The sequence below is a fragment of the Rhipicephalus sanguineus genome, unplaced genomic scaffold, assembly GCF_013339695.2.
Source record: "Rhipicephalus sanguineus isolate Rsan-2018 unplaced genomic scaffold, BIME_Rsan_1.4 Seq7993, whole genome shotgun sequence".
Lineage (NCBI taxonomy): Eukaryota > Metazoa > Arthropoda > Arachnida > Ixodida > Ixodidae > Rhipicephalus > Rhipicephalus sanguineus.
Genome location: NW_023616012.1, coordinates 1,852 through 14,145, shown reverse-complemented (window position 1 = coordinate 14,145; position 12,294 = coordinate 1,852). Strand labels below are relative to the sequence as shown.

At 51.2% G+C, this 12,294-nt stretch overlaps 1 pseudogene; it reads left to right on the top strand.

Annotated features, from left to right (window-relative positions):
• The first annotated feature begins 433 nt into the window (after positions 1-433).
• On the top strand, positions 434-12,055 carry LOC119378354 (lysosomal alpha-mannosidase-like; annotated as a pseudogene).
• The last annotated feature ends 239 nt before the right edge of the window (positions 12,056-12,294 follow it).

Below are 12,294 nucleotides of genomic sequence, written 5' to 3'. Positions count from 1 at the left end.
TCGCCGTCAATCATGTTATCGAATAAAGAGTTAACATTTCTTCGATCTGATTTTCAAGATGATAGGAAGTGTATCTGTTTTGACATGCGCATTCATTAGGCTGTTTTTCAGTATATATGTTAGGAAACTGATCTAATAAGCTGTTGTAAGTTCAGCGCTGTGTGTGTGTCCTTCCTGTGTCCCCGTCGTAACTTTGCGCTGTGTGTTTCACTATGGACAGGAGAGAAGCTCTTCCTGAGCGTCTGTCCATCATTTCTTTTCCGTTCCTGCTGTTTTTGTTCATGCTTCTACAATGTGTTGCACCAACTAGCCCAGCATCTTGACCTTCATAAAAATCTACGCAGTGGTTCCTGATATAATGATTTCAGCTTTGCCATGTGTCTAAGAAAGAGCTACATGGCAATGCACGTATCTAGAAAAGAGATACATTGCGATGCACGTAGTCACGATCATAGTCAGGTGCACTGTTCAAAGCACCAGGCGCTCGCTGCTCTACACCTCGCAGGTGCAAGAGTTGCACCAGCGCTACACTCCGTGGCTGAGCCTTGTAGTGCGCCTCTTCGAGAACGAGGACACGATCGAGTTCGAGTGGTCGCTGGGGCCGGTGCCCCTGAGCGACCACAAGGGCAAGGAGATCGTGTGCAGGTTCGCCAGCAGCGTGCAGAGCGGCGAGCTCTTCTACACCGACACCAACGGACGACGCAGCATCGAGAGGAAGTACGGCTGAGTGATTCCACATAAATGTCCTTTTAATGAGCCGATTCAACTTAATGGTGAACATCCATGTAAATACGTAAAGGTTGTTGATTGCATAGTGTACGACGAAAGACAAGACGTAAAGACTCTTGAAGATTGACATATAAATTTCTTTCTTTCTTTCTTTCCTTTCTTTTCTTTCTTTTCTTTTCTTTCTTTCTTTCTTTCTTTCTTCTTTCTTTCTTTCTTTTTTCTTTCTTTCTTTCTTTCTTTCTTTCTTTCTTTCCTTTCTTTCTTTCTTTCTTTCTTTCTTTCTCTCTCTTGAGCTGGTGTTAATAAGCAAGCAGAATTCTGTTCATTATTTCTAGAACGCAGTAATAGAAGGATAAGAAGATCCGACAGGAGACAACCACGCGCTCTGGAAGCAAGAAATTACATCTCAATTAACGTCAGCTATAGCCAACTGCATCCTAATTCGTGGCCCTCTAAAGCATTCTATCCTCCCATTTCATCCTCACAGTCTGCCCAGTCAGCCTCTGTAGTTTTCACTTTCATAAGTTTGATGCGGCAATTTTTATCGGTTAATTTGTTTATGCAGCGTGTAAAGTGCCACAATGAATTAAACAAAAATATTTCGTATATCAAGATTTGATAAGTTGCGCTCATAAAAAATTCTTTGACATGAATCGATCTTTCGTGAAGCAGGCAGTAATACAAAAGAATCCCGCACATGGCTTCTTGTCCACGGTTTCAATTATAGAAAGCGTAATTAAGAGTCGTTAGTTAATTACAAAAATGATGTGTCTCTCTCACTCACATCAGGAGGCTTGAAGGCAGTCCTGTGGCCTCCAACTTCTACCCGGCAACTTCGTGGGCATTTGTAGCGGTAAGTGAACATGAGTGGTGTGTTTTAATAATCTGCGGGGCAGTAAAGATTTCGCTGTAATGCTAATGCTCTGCAGTTATTTGAAGCTTTTCATATTAATCGAATATTTTGCCATTAGATTCAATTTTCTAACCGAACGACCAATATTCGTGAAAAGGAATGCTTAAAAATAGTTTACGATTATTTATAATCGTGAACTCTGCGCGTTTGACCATAAAAGTGGAGCAAGATGGTGGTAATAGAGTTCATCATACGTGGGCAGTATTAAGACAAAAACTTGTGGGACGCTCGAGCTTCGCCTTCAAGAGTAGAACGCTATAGCGTAATCGAGCCTCGTGCGCATCGCCTTCTCAACTGCTAGCCTGGCTTCGGTTCACGAGCATGCCTCTACCATGCTGCAAGGAAACGAACGTCTGTGCGAGTAGCACTGGCCGTTTCAAACTGTCCTACAATGCCCACTGCAAGTACAGTTGTTAGATCCCCACTACGCCATAATTCTTCCTTTTGCGAATCAGCGAAGGGCCCACTACGCCTCCGTAAGGCAACACGCGAACCTACGCAGCTGCTCACTTTATTGATGCTCTTGCTGCTGATGATGATTAAATATGTTTGAGCGCTTTGTAATGGGTGGGCCTTTTAGACACCCGCTCGTTGCGCAATTCACATGTTTTGACGCCTTGCGCTATTCTATGCTTCTGCCCAGGCCCGTAGCCAAGGGGGGGGGGGTGGCTAGGGACACGCCCCCCCCCCCGAAATTTTGGTGAAGTAGGTGTTTTCACCAAAAATAAATAATGAAAACAAGTGTTTTTCTCAAATAGTCAAGGTTTTCAGCAAGTACCCCCCCCCCCCCGGCAAAATTTCCTGGCTACGGGCCTGCTTCTACCACGCAATCTATTATATTATAACGCGTGTATACGCATGTATACATGCGGAGACTCCTCCCACTACAAGAAATTCGTGTAGTGTTTTTTTCGAACCAGTTTCAAGCAATGAGGTGGCTCTGTAGTAGAACACCTGCCTGCCGCGCAGAGGGCCTGGGTTCGATTCTCAATCGAACCAAATACTCTTATTATTTATTCTATTTGCATCTTTCTCGATTTTTCGGTCACGGACAACGCTGATTCCTCGCTCACAACCAACAACGCCGACGCCGACACCGGTATTCTGCGAAACTAGCTATATTTTTAACGCTATCGCGTTAAAACATGAATTGCGCAGTGCAGCACGTTACATTGATCAAGAAATCACGCTTCTTGCTAAGCCACGCTCATCCGTACCCACCGCGACGACTGCACTACGCGAAAGATGTGCCTAATGTTACCAAGGGTGCATTTCTGCTTTAAATTATGCTGCTAAATGTAACCTTTCCAGCTGTTATATAACTCCCAGAGCTCAAACGACCAGAAACAAAGCGTTACACTGGACGAGTTGGTGCATTTCAAACTGCAATAAAATAAGCGGAAAACATGAAAAATTGAGTGAAGTGTTCTACTGGACGAACTCAACGATGGAACCAGCATCCAGCTAGTCCCGACCAGCTAGTCCAGACGACGAAACACCTAGTCCCGACGGGAATAGCTGGAACTTGTACACGGGAAGCGTTCAGCTAGACCAGTGGTTCTCAGCCGTGGATGTTTAGGGGACCCCTTGTGGACCGCTGGAAGTGATGACGGACCTTTTTCAGTGAGAGAAAAGGGGGGTCTTACATTAACGCAACATGCAGCGTGAAATATGTGCCTTTTATATCTCCCTGGCTTGAATGGTCAAATTAAATGTGCCACGCCAATTCGATCGCAACAACTCGTCAATAAGTTGTGCGGTTTGCAGGCACATTCAACCTGTTTTTTACTATATTTGCTCATCAAATATGCAAGCCCAGAAAAAGTATGCTCGCGTGCATATGTTGCAGAAAACTGCAACAAACGCTTTACAGCCGTCTAATGAAGAAAGGGAAACATAAGTCAGCTGCGTCGCAATGCGAACGTGTTATGCGGCGAAGCATATCTAAATCAGAAGGGGGCCGCTGTCACGGGACAGTGTGCCTTCAAAAACACGGTTTTCGCTTGTTTTTATTCGAGAATGGGCTTCGCGGACTCCCAAAAATGGTTTCTCGGAGCCCCATTTGAAAACCACTGACCTAGACTAAGAGACAGGGCTAGTTTTGAGCTGGTCCCGCCGCTAGTCCTGCAGCTAGGCCCGTAGACCATAGAGTTTCCTAAAATGACCTAGAGGGAACTCTGGCGCTGCGATCGTTCAGCCACCATGGGAATGATGGGTAGTACACGGATTTGCCTAGTCTTCGTGCTTGTGGGCTTCGAACGCACTTGTGGCTTTGTTTATTGTTGTGTTTTGGTGTTCCTTTCGAATAAAAGAATGGATCGTTGTGAACTTCGTGACTAGATTTGAATCGGTGAGCCTAAAGAAGTTAAAGTGGTGAAGTGAAACTGCTGATTTTTGCTGGACTTCGTTTTGCGACAAAGCGGATGCAGGCGACGCGGAGCCAAACGGAGCCAAAAGAACGAAGTTTAGACAAATCGGTGTACTACCCATGATTCCCATGCTGGCTGAAGCGCGATGCATTGCAGCTCCCATAGACACTAGCGCCAGAGTTCCCTCTAGTAAGTATTGTAGGAAACTCTATGCCGTAGACCACGCGACTAGTATCGAGCTATTTCCGTCTTCTGGACTAGCTGGACAAGTCCCGGCAGTCCCGTCAGCCAGCGCCGTCATTTGGACCATCTGTACTTCCAGCTAGTCCTGTCGTCCTCTTCACCACTCCCTTCATGTTTTGTGCTAAAGTTTTAAAATTTTAATTGTTGAAGGGTATGAAACACTATTCATTCTGCACGCAGAGCGAGGCCCAGGGTGTCCAACTGACCGTGTTTCCCGGACAGACCACAAGGTGCAGCCAGCCTTGCATCCGGCAATCTCGAGTTCCTCATTCAACGTCGACTGCTCGGAGACCGCGGAGTGCCCGTCAGAGGACGCCACTGGCTACACATCGGCACGATCGCAGATTCACAGGTACCGTTACGCATTTTATTTGAAACCTAGGATGACACTCGATTTTTACCATGTACTGAACGGCATAATTGACAACAACTCGTTAATAGCACGAAGCCACAATTAAATCAGTACGATTTCTCATAGCGGAAGGCGTCTTCACTCAATGGAAATTTGTCCTGGTCCGGGGATCGAACCCGGGAGCAATGCCTGAGTTCCACCGAACGCATTTGCAATATTCTGTGCTCATATGTTTCGAGTTGTTGACCGATTCGCCCGCGCGCTGCCGGTTCCTAGCATCGTGGTTAGATGAATTGGTTGGGCGACCGCCCCGGAAAGGCATTGGTGCCGGGTTCAATCCCCGGATCAGGGCGAATTTTGATTCAACTAGAAGCTTTCCTTTCTGAAAAATCCGCACGGATTTCCTTGTGGCTTCGTGCTACAAACGGGTCGTTGTCAATTGTCTCTTTTAATAATCTGTTTGTAAGCGAGGAGTCTTACGTGCACCAAAGCTTCGTTGCAGTTGAGATATTACTGCTACGTTCGCAGTCAAGTGAGAGGGATACAAATGAGGGAAATTAGCGAAGCTTAATCGGAATTGAAAGTTTTGGTGAGAAACGCCACTTTACGTCTGCTACTGTTGCGCGTGAACGCTTTTATGAGTTAAAACAACGGTTTAGTTGATCTGCTTGTTTTCTTGTCTTTAAGGTATCACTGAGATCGCTTGCAAGAATGATTTCTCAGTTTGCACAAGGCCTCGCAGTTTACTTATTGCGTTTCATTTTGACGTAACGCAGGAGTACTTGCGCATCTTCGCCAATCGCCTGGTGTACAGCCCTCAACTCTCTTTAGTGGACGCTCGCCAGCCTTACTTCACCAACCTCACCCAGAGAGAGGTACGTATACAAGTGTCGGTAGAACCTGAATGCTTCTAAGTACACAGATAGTTCAAAACTATACGAGTCACACGTTTAAGGATGTCCTAAAGCGGAGGTGTTAAAGATTATAGAGACGTCGAGTGGCACTTCTTTTTTGTAACACCAGAAGCTACGTGTGGAAAGCAAGGCACAGCCCAAGAACGCGCACAGCTGGAATGTGACGTAAGATTAACGTCAGAAAGAAATGCAGAGAGACATGATGACGCCATGACACGACATCGTCGCTTGGTCAAAGGTGGCCCGATCCCGGAGGCACTGCAAAACCACGTGAGGTGCAGAAAGGTTCCAGTGCCTTCGATCCCGGATGCAGTGCAATGTCACGTTGGGTGCAGGTCCAGTGGGTCAATACAATGGAGTAAGAAGAAAAAGATTTCGCCTTCGAGTCGTCCAAGGCAAATGCGTAAGGAAGCGTGTGATTTTTTTTTCGGCGTGAGGACTCCCGGATTGGAAAAAGAAACTCACAGGGCTTCTTATGAATCGCCTAAGACGACTCGAAGACGACAGCCATCTTCTTTTTCTTCTTTGCCGATGTATTGATCCTCCCGCACTCCCCTCCTAAAGCACCTCACCTAGTTTTGCACTGTCTCCGGGATCGGCCCACCTTTGACCAAGCGACAATGTAATGTGATGACGTCATCACGTGGCGCCACGTTAGGTGACGTCGTGATCTCGTCATATGGTGGCGTCAACACGTCATTATAATTTTTTGCATCACTCGTGTTGACGCCAAGGGACGCCGACGGTCAATTTTCGCGTTTGAGGAGGCATCTAAGGCTTTAACCTTAATAAAGTCGAGTAGCTTCAACAGTTCTTCATAATTGACCATCTCTAACTGCTGCTTGAATGCCTCGCTTTTCGGTTTACGAATGCGTCCGGGTGCAATTTTAACTCGTCCAGTGATTCGGAAGTGTGTTCCGAGTGTGTCTGCCGTGTAACAGAGGCACACTATATTACACAATAGACACACTAGAACCACGCGGGTGTAGCGAAGCCTTCGAGTTGAGTAAGGGGTTGCGCTCTCTATAGCCTTCTAGTGGGTCGTCCTCTTGGGCTCTTCCCTCTCGCGCTCTGAGCTCATGTTCTTGCTTGACTGTCGCCATTGAGCATCGTCGCCGACTGCCGTCTAATAAACACCTCAACAAATTGGTGGAGAGTGCTGTGCTCCCATTCGATGCCCCTGGAGCTACGATCCCGTACCCTACCAACTACCATGCCTCAAGACGCTGCTCAGCAAACGCCTCCTCCAACAACGACCTCCTGCCCCGGTGTCCCCCGCATCCGCGACCCCCCTATCTTCACCGGCGCGGATGGGACCGACGTTGAGGACTGGCTTGCGATGTACGAGCGTGTGAGCGTACCCAATAAATGGGACGAGGCAGGCAAACTCAGCAACTTGGTTTTCTACCTCGCGGGTGTAGACCACGCCACCGATTTCCTTCGTTCCATCGAGGGTGTAAACCACGCCACCGATTTCCCCACGTGGTCTGCTTTCAAGACCGCCATCATCGACGTGTTCGGCCGCCCTGCCCTTCGTAAACTGCAAGCCGAACAACGTTTACGTGAACGAGCTCAGCAGACTGGTGAGTCCTTTACGAGCTACATAGAAGACGTCCTGGACTTGTGCAAGAAAGCCGACGCAGCTATGCCTGAGTCTGACAAGATCCGCAACGTTATGAAAGGCATCGACGACGACGCCTTCACTATGCTGCTCGCCAAGAACCCTCGTACTGTGGCCGAGGTGATCACGCTCTGCCAAAGCTACGAGGAGCTGCGCCGGCAGCGTTTGCTGACCCGTCGACCTGCATCACGCGACGCCGATCTCGCTGGCTTGTCGGCCATTTCTGATCAGTCCGCCTTGCTAGCCGAGATCAAGTCCTTTGTGCGCGAGGAAATTGCCCGCCAGTTCTCCCTACTGGCCTTCCCTCAGCAGCAGCATGTTGAACAGCCATCGACCACGCTGCTGCCTCCCTTACGCCGCGCTATTCAGCAGGAAATCGCGGAGGTCATGCCGGAATATCACCAGCCCCCTCCGGCGCCTGCACCGCTCAGTTACGCGCAAGTTGTAGCCAGGTCACCCCAAGCGATCTCTGTGGCTGCCCCACTTACTTACGCCGAAGCCGTCGCCAGACCTCAGGCCTTTGAAGCGAGTGTGCCGGCTGCGTTTGCCGACGTCATACCTGGGCCACCGATGCAGCCCATCATGCACTCGTATCAGCAGACGCCTCGTCCACCGCGTCCTGCGTCATGGATGGGACCTACCCCGACGAATCGATGGCGCACTTCTGACAACCGCCCGATCTGCTTCGCGTGCGGTTGCGCCGGTCATGTTGCCCGCTATTGCAATCGCGTGCAGCCGCCTCGTGTCGGCTCAACCATCACCAGCCAGTCAAGCCGCCCGTATTACGCTTCACCGCCGCCTATGTCACCGTCGTCTCGCTCAGCTCCATCTACACGCCGTTCGCCGTCACCACGACGCCGATCACTGTCACCGATGAGGCCACGTCCGGTCCCACGTGACCAGGAAAACTAGTCGTCGCAGTCCACGAGGCAAGGGCTGCGACGCTGTCGAACTGCGAAAGCCCTCAGAGAAGCCCATCGAACGTGTTAGACGTGTTTGTGGACGGTGTTCGCGCATCTGCCCTTATCGACACTGGAGCCGCCGTATCCGTTATTGACGCCAAACTTAGCCGATTACTGCGAAAAGTGACGACGCCACTTCCCGGGCTCTCCCTCCGTACAGCCAGCGCCCAAAGTATTCACCCTACAGCGGTGTGCACAGCCCGCGTCATGATTAACGATGCTCTGTACGCCGTCGAATTGATCATAATTCCAGCATGCTCTCACGACGTCATCCTAGGATGGGATTTTCTCTCCCACCACGAGGCCGTGATTCATTGCGCACCAGCCGAAATAGAGCTCTCACCATTCTCTGATCTGACGCCGGCTGACTGTCCATCGTCTGTGAGCAAGGTACTCGTCAAAGACGACACCACAGTGCCTGCAAACTCGTCAACGGCGGTGTCCGTCTACTGCGCCATTCTCTCCGACACCACTGCACTCCTCTCGCCATCTGACCGCGTTTGCACGAGGAAAGGCTTGCTGGTGCCTTTCGCGACCGTGCAAGTCACTCAGGGCAGCGCGTCAATTTTGTTATCAACCCATCTCCGTACAGTGTTACGTTGGTGCGAGGAGAATGTCTCGGCACCGTGGAACCCCTCGAAGACGCACAAGTTATGGACGAACCAGATGACACGCACTGCCCCAACTCCAGTACGCTCAGTGCTGTTACCACGTCTGGTTCATCGCCCGATGATGTATTCGCTTCTTCCATTGCTGACAACCTTACGCCGGTCCAGCGTTCCCAGCTTCTGGGTCTCTTGGAAGAATTTCGCGCTTCTTTCGATGTCGCTCAAACTTCTCTCGGCCGCACGTCCACCGTTACGCATCGCATCGACACTGGCGCCCAACCGCCACTGCGGCAACGTCCATATCGCGTATCTCCCACAGAACGCCGCGTAATCAACGAGCAAGTCGACGACATGCTTCGACGCAATGTTATTCGACCATCTAACAGCCCCTGGGCGTCTCCTGTCGTTCTTGTTGCGAAGAAGGACGGTTCTGTGCGGTTCTGTGTGGACTACCGACGGCTCAACAAGATCACTCGTAAGGACGTGTATCCACTACCGCGCATAGACGACGCGATTGACAGCCTACAAGGAGCAGAATTCTTTTCATCCATCGATTTGCGCTCAGGGTACTGGCAAGTACCTATGGCTGATGACGCTCGACCGAAGACCGCCTTTGTCACGCCCGACGGCTTGTACGAATTCAACGTCATGCCGTTTGGGCTGTGTAATGCGCCCGCCACCTTCGAGCGCATGATGGATACTATTCTGCGCAACCTGAAATGGCACACGTGCTTGTGCTACCTCGACGACGTCGTTGTGTTTGCTCCAGACTTCTCCACGCATCTTCAACGCCTCCGGCATGTGTTGACGCGTTTGAGCAACGCTGGTCTGCAACTGAATCTAAAGAAGTGCCGATTTGCAGCACGGCAGCTCACAATACTCGGCTACGTCGTGTCCAAGGACGGAATTCTCCCCGATCCAGCCAAGCTTCGGGCCGTGACCGAGTTCCCGAAACCGACGTCCGTCAAAGAACTGCGCAGTTTCGTAGGACTGTGTTCCTACTTTCGGCGCTTCATTCGAACTTCGCGACTATCATATCGCCTCTGACGAAGCTCCTCGGAAGTAACGGGCCCCTCCATTCGTGGTCGTCAGAGTGCGACGACGCTTTCGCAACGCTCCGTCGTTTGTTGACGTCGCCTCCCATACTACGCCACTACGACCCTACGGCCCTACAGAGGTACACACAGACGCCAGCGGTGTTGGCCTTGGCGCTGTCCTTGCGCAGCGCAAACCGGGGTTCCCTGAATATGTCGTGGCATATGCAAGTCGTACGCTTACTAAAGCCGAGACCAATTACACCGTCACCGAAAAGGAATGCCTGGCGATCATCTGGGCCCTACGAAGTTCCGACCCTATTTGTATGGTCGCCCATTTGATGTCATCACCGACCATCATGCACTATGCTGGCTGTCATCATTGAAGGATCCCTCAGGCCGCCTCGCCCGCTGGGCACTTCGCCTACAGGACTACGATATCCGCGTGCTGTACCGCAACGGACGCCAGCATGCTGACGCCGACGCCCTCTCGCGCTCGCCCTTGCCTGACGACAATACCCCATGCTCGTCACGTAACATTATTGTTTCTTCCATCGACGTTCATACCATCGCTACCGAACAGCCCAAGGATAAATGGATCGCCTCGCTGATAGACTTGCTCACTGATCCGTCGGCAACACCCAGCACTCGCGCGTTGCGTCGTCAAGCCCACCATTTCGCCATTCGTGACGATCTACTGCACCGACGCAATTACAACGCCGATGGCCGCCAGTGGCTACTTGTGATACCCCGCAGTCTGCGTTCTGAAATATGCGAGTCCTTCCACTCTGATCCACAATGCGCGCACTTCTGGGGTATCCAAAACTTACCACCGCATTCGACAACGATACTTCTGGCGAGGGATGTACCGCTACGTGCAGAAGTTCGTTCGCTCCTGCCTCGATTGCCAGCGCCGAAAAACCTTCAACGCACGTGTCACCCGCTGGTCTACAACCATTACCTTGCCCTAACCGTCCGTTCGGGCGCGTGGGCATCGACTTGTACGGACCACTTCCTCTGACATCGGCTGGTAACCGCTGGGCAATCGTCGCTGTTGACCATCTAACGCGATTACGCCGAAACCGCCGCCCTCCCAGCGGCTACAGCACGCGACGTTTGCCTCCTTCCTGCTACACCGATTCATGCTGCGTCACGGTCCACCCCAGGAGCTTCTCAGCGATCGAGGCCGTGTCTTCTTGTCGGAAGTCGTCGAAGCCATTCTCAAAGAGTGCCATGCTGTTCACCGCAAAAGTACTGCTTACCACCCGCAGACGAATGGCCTAACCGAACGCTTTAACCGCACGCTCGGCGACATGCTCTCAATGTACGTCGCCGCCGATCACACAAATTGGGATGTCATTCTGCCCTTCGTCACCTACGCCTATAATACCGCCCCTCAAAGCACAACTGGGTTTTCACCCTTCTTCTTATTGTACGGAAGGCACCCGTCGCACACCATCGACACGATACTCCCATACAAGCCGGATTCAACTGAGTGTGCGCCGATTTCTGACACAGCCAGGCTTGCGGAAGAGTGTCGCGAGCTTGCCAAGACTTTTACAACGCAGGAACAAGAGCGGCAGAAGAGCATTCGCGGTGGCACCACCACTTCTGAGTCCACGTTCCTCCCTGGAGCACTCGTATGGCTCTCGGTCCCTACCACTGGCAACTGGCCTCTCTTCAAAACTACTGCCGAAATACCGAAGGCCCCTATCGGGTCGTCGAGCGCACATCCCCGGTCAACTACGTGATCGAACCCATCGAACCATCTCGGACATGCGCCGTCGAGGGCGCGACCATAGTCAACGTGGAGCGCCTCAAGGCCTACTATGACCCACTCATAGTGACGAGCTGTTAGGTCGCCGGACGGCTCCCTTTTCGTACCCGGGGAATTGTAGCGAAGCCTTTGAGTTGAGGTAAGGGGTTGCGCTCTCTATAGCCTTCTAGTGGGTCGTCCTCTTGGGCTCGTCCCGCTCGCGCTCTGAGCTCATGTTCTTGCTTGACTGTCGCCATTGAGCATCGTCGCCGACTGCCGTCTAATAAACACCTCAACACGGGGGAGTACTAGATGTGCTCCGAGATGTCTCTCTCGTGTAACCTAGCTTAACCACCGTAACTAACCTGACCTAACCGAACCTTTGATTTCAGTGGAGCGGGTTGCGCTCGGGGCTCCCCAAGCACGTTCACGTGCTCACGTTGGAGCGCGTGCCCGGTGAGAAGCTGCTGGTGCGACTCGAGTACCAAGCGCCCGAGATGCCACAATACGTCAACACGACACAGCTGCATATATCGGTATGGGGGGGGGGGGGGGCATTGTTTTTTTATATTTTTTTCAGACCGGTGTGAGCGCGCACATTCTCACAAAATGATAAGACTCCCTTGACTGTTTTTTTTTTGTGAATGGACTTGCCACGTATATGACACTCTTGAAAGGAGGCAGAAGTTCAGGGCAAGATGGAAGCCGGGGGATGCAAATTTCTTGAACACGAGGTGTCTCTGCAGCCCACGTTTCAACAAACGCTCTTGAAGCCTTGACGCGGTCTTCAGCC